The sequence below is a fragment of the Nothoprocta perdicaria genome, unplaced genomic scaffold (assembly GCF_003342845.1).
Source record: "Nothoprocta perdicaria isolate Ctin4 unplaced genomic scaffold, notPer1 scaffold_29, whole genome shotgun sequence".
NCBI classification, from domain to species: Eukaryota; Metazoa; Chordata; class Aves; order Tinamiformes; family Tinamidae; genus Nothoprocta; species Nothoprocta perdicaria.
In genome coordinates this window covers 3,167,064-3,171,658 of record NW_020455521.1, presented here as the reverse complement: position 1 = coordinate 3,171,658, position 4,595 = coordinate 3,167,064, and the positions used below count along the sequence as shown (strand labels likewise).

The 4,595-nt window shown below is 39.0% G+C and overlaps 1 long non-coding RNA gene across 1 annotated transcript in view; it reads left to right on the top strand.

The window, feature by feature from the left end:
* The window catches only part of LOC112949300, a 4,386-nt gene extending 1,028 nt beyond the window's left edge, over positions 1 to 3,358 (top strand). The window contains exons 2-3 of the long non-coding RNA XR_003249804.1: positions 157 to 251; positions 3,246 to 3,358. This is a non-coding gene — a long non-coding RNA (uncharacterized LOC112949300). The remainder of the gene's footprint in view (positions 1 to 156; positions 252 to 3,245) is intronic.
* Positions 3,359 to 4,595: the final 1,237 nt, after the last annotated feature.

Genomic DNA, 4,595 nt, shown 5'->3' with positions numbered 1-4,595 from the left:
TTTTTTTTTTTTTTTTTTTTTTTTTTTTTTTAAATAAACAAAACTCCTGTCTTATGTAATGTTGTTAGTTCCCATTTATTCTGACTGCCATCCAAGCCCTTACAAAGATTTCTTGTGTTTAATTTAAAGAAAAATAATTAATGGTGATGTTTTTAGGTGGGACACAAAGACCAGTCAGTTCCAGCTTGATCTACAGACTGGTCAGGACCTATTGAGCAACAGATATATTTGGACTTCCTGCTAAGCCCAGAGTAAGTTTTATGGCGTGTTTATGTGATGTAGTATTATTTGGGGACTTACTCATAACTTGTTTTTTTTTTTTTTTTCTTTTTTCTTTTTTTTTTCTTTTTTCCCCTTGACTGTATGGGAACTCTATTATGAGTTCCTGCACTTACAACTGAACTGATTTAAAGCCTCTCATAAAGCACTTGGACAGCTTGTGGTTACCTGATAAGTGAAATGCAAGGTTTGCTTTGACTGGATCAGACACAAGAATACTTAACGTTTCGTTGTTCCTCTGCAGTTGCATTTTTGGTAGTGTTAAAACTTGCAAGCTTGCTGCTTTTGTGCTAGCAGTTGTTTTAAAGGATTTCACATCGGTTTCCAGGGAGCCTTCTTGTGAAGGTGCCTCCATGAAGAATATAGCATTACTATCAGTCAGGCTTTTTAGATAATTGAGCAGCTTTTACATGAAAAAWAAGTCCCTTTTCAAATGCATGTTTCAGACAGAAAAATGTGTTGCTATTATTTTGTGTGGGTGTACCATTATCCTCTTTATCATGCTCTCTCAGTATCTGCCAGTATTAGTTTAAGCAAGGTGACTAATACTTGTCACGTGCTGCTTTTCTCCCCAGGGAGAGAACGGTATAAATAATGCCAAAGGGTTCACAGACTCGTGTTAGTGTGCACACACTGCAGAAAGCAAGACCAAAGGAGTGAGAGAGTTCAGCTGAGGAGAGACATTCCTCGTGGTAGCTGTTGACAGGAGGAAAAGCTGATATCTTGGGGCAGAGTCTGCCTCCTCACAGCCCRGGCCATCTTCTGGGCCAGGCCTTTGCCCAGGTGGGAAAGAAATGTCAGGGAACTTGCACGTTTTTGTTGTTGTTGTTTTTTAGGGATGCCATTAGTGAGATCGAAAGAGAACACTATCAGTCATGTTGGTAACATGTACAAAGAGCAGAGCCAAAAAAAAAAAAAGGAAATTAAGAAATTCTTAAAATTTCTTCCTTTCTTTCTTTTTAAAATTCCCGAGAGGCTGTAAGCTAGTGACATGCAGGGTTGCTCTAGTTCTGGGATAAATTCTGGTGTGTCTGAGAGACCTAACTATACCACTGGATTCTTAAGAGAGAGAACTGGTATCTGCACACAGCCAATAATTACTGKGAGGCTCAGAGAGAGATCTATTTGGAAAAGGTCTAGTGGAGAGCCCCTCAAATTACTGCAGCTGCTGCAGAGTTTGTCTTTAATGTTAGGTTGGGTGGTATTCAAACACAGTCCATCTAGTTACCAAGTCTGACTTAACTAGTGGTTGTCTTATTGATGTTGAGCAATCAAAAAGGGCAAAATACCAGGAGTTTCTGTTTGTTAGTTTGGGCAGACGTTGGGTTTTCTTTTCTCTTTGTAAAGGAAAGATACTTCTGAGCATCTAATGAATTACATACACTGAAATCTAATTTATCGTCCTGAGCTGGTACCACCAGGYTGAGTTTTTCTGCTGCACTGCTCTACCCTTTCAACATGGAACACATTTAGAACAGGGAAAGAGAAAACTCATAATTCTGCTGGAAGAGAGAATTCTCCATAACTGTCTCTCTCTGTGCCCCCATATAGGCAGACATCGGCTGCTTCCTGTTAAGGCAACTGATGTTAACTAATGAGCCCATGCAGCAAAGGCCTATTCGGCATACAAAGCATGTACATTTAGTAATAATTAATACCGTGCAAATATCCACAATATCTAACTGAGATATGAAAACCTCCTTCCTTCAGTTTACATATTAATTCATATGGTCTTGGTTCACCCCAGCTCTCTCGAAGGCTTTTACCTCTATCTCCAGCAAACATCCAGAATCAATATGCACTGTAATGTCGTCACATCTGCACTCCCAACACAGAATTTTAATGGTGGCCTGATATGATTATGGCAATAATGAGATCCGCATAATTCAGAGTTGCACAATTAATGCCTTTTATGATTTATTTTGCCCTAATGCCCCTGAGCTATGCAATGTTTTTAGGAGTTACTGAGCGACTGCAAAGGAGTGAATGAACCAGTTCAGTTATGTGTAACCTCCCATTTTGGAAGTGATATGTACTCTGGAGCTGAAAGCTTTATTAAGGGTAAGGACAAATATCCTCTGGCAGAAGCGTTAATTGCCTAGCAGCACCAAAATTCCAAGTGGTTCTTGAGTGCTTTTCTTTGGTTTGTTTGTTTTTGAGAGAGAGAAAAAAAGACTTCAGTTTCTTAATTATTTTGTATCACCTCATTTCTATAATTTTATTGAATTTTATTGAAACAGCCATTCTATCTCATTATCCTCATAAGCTCAGAGTCCAGATGAACTGTTTCACTGACTGGCTTTCTCAGCATCCTGTAAATGTCCTCATAGTTCTCTAGGCTGGGACAGGCTCTGCAACACTGTGGGTCATCCATAATCCCTTAGAGACAAGACCAGGAACACTTCTTTAAATTGCATTCTATCTCCCTGCAAAGAAACATCACATCTATACACCAAGCATTTTGCTTCTAGAATTCTCCATAGTCTTTGCGGAGAAACTTTGTCTTCAAAATCAATGTTTTGGGAGAATGAGGGACCAGGTGCCGGTTGGCTTAAAATATCTGGGGGTGGGAGGGAGTAGATGCAGGGAGGTAACGCAGTTGTTACTGTCGCTCACTAGAATACCATAAACTTTTCCACCAGCACAATGTATGCTCTGACCTCCWTGATGGAGCTTCTTGTGAAACAGAAAAGAAGCCCTCCCAATTTTTTGGGAGGACCTTAGTATATTATTTCTGTGAAAAAAGTGCATATTGGAATAAAACCTGATTTGGTTTAGACAGATCTAAAACCATAAATATCCTGGTCAGTGCAGGCTTGGTTGTTGCTATAAGCACGTGTGACTTCTAGGGCTGGCTAAAGAAACCCATGACAAACAGTTTGAATCGCAGGCCTCTGGAGCTCCCAGTGATTTACTGCTGCTGAGAGTAAAACACAACTTTCTAAAATACTCTCATTCCCATTTAGGAAAACGCTTGGGACGCCAAGTTGGATGGCAGCTCCTGCAAACCTGTGACAGATGGGAGGGCTCTCAGAAACCACGCTAGCAGCTGGCAGCTTTAAAGAGCGGCCTTGACACCTGTGCAGAGACAGGTAAAAACATTTATTGCTGATTTGTATTCATACACAAATACCACACTGCACAAAAAAGAAGCAAAAACTCCACGGGTTGGATCCCTCTCTGTTAGTACAGCTGTGTCCTTTTAAAAGCCAGTCTTCAGTGCTTTGGTTGGTTGTATTCTGAAAAGGCAAACACCACTCCCTTTGGAGGCAGTTTCATAATCAATAGCTTCATTACAAGCAATGTTGTCTCCTGACTTTGTTCCTTTTATTAACCCTAAATGACTCTTGCACTCTCTGAGGAATCTAATCCCTCCCCAACTCCRGATCGCTTCCCGCGCCAGCCCCACCTCCCCCAGTGCTTTGGAGATGCTTTTCAGTGCCTCCCAGCAAAACCTCTCGGGAATTAACCTCTCTGCAGTGCTGGGCAAAGTCTGTGCTCAGTTATTCATCTGATAGACTTGYCCAAACTATTTTTAACGTCTTTGCTTCCTGCTGTCTATTAGTACCTATCCTATTATATCTTCTTCATTTTCCTACGTCAACAGAATGAGCCCTTTTACAAGGACTACTTTAACAGGATGTGATTCCATATCAGTAAGAAGTTAGATATTTTAATTTTCCCTTAAAAGTGCAGTAAACGGAACGTGACATGTAAGGATCAGCTCAAACTGATATGAGTGAGCTGGCTGTGTTTAGGAAAGGTCCTTCAAAGGAAAATCCTGATGGAGTTTGACATAAAAGAGCTATAAGGAAGAGCTAAGTAATTTATTTTCCAATTAGGAAATATTTATTAGTTATGTGGGCCAACACAGTTGCAGAAACATGTTGAAACTCTCAGTCTTTTTCTATCTTGTCTTAAAATTATATCTCAGTGTTATCTTATTTATGACTTCTCTCCTTTAGCAATATATTTTCAGTTCAGTTAAATTATTCTGTCCTTTCTGACAGTGGGTGGGATACTGTTCCTTCTGGTAGAGCATAGTGGGGAAAAAAAAGAAAATGAAATGCTTGAATACTAACTAATAATTCAACACTAACATAAAATATAAATATTTTTTTCTTTTATAATAAAACTTCATAAATATTATTTATATGTAGTATATGATTGCATATAGTATTTTATATATAGTTTTTTTTATATATGTAATATATATATTTATAATAAAAAATCGTGTTTCTTTCTACTTGCTTGTGATCAGGCCAGAAAATGRCATTATCTGAAACAGCATATCACTATTAAGTTGTTTCAGAGGA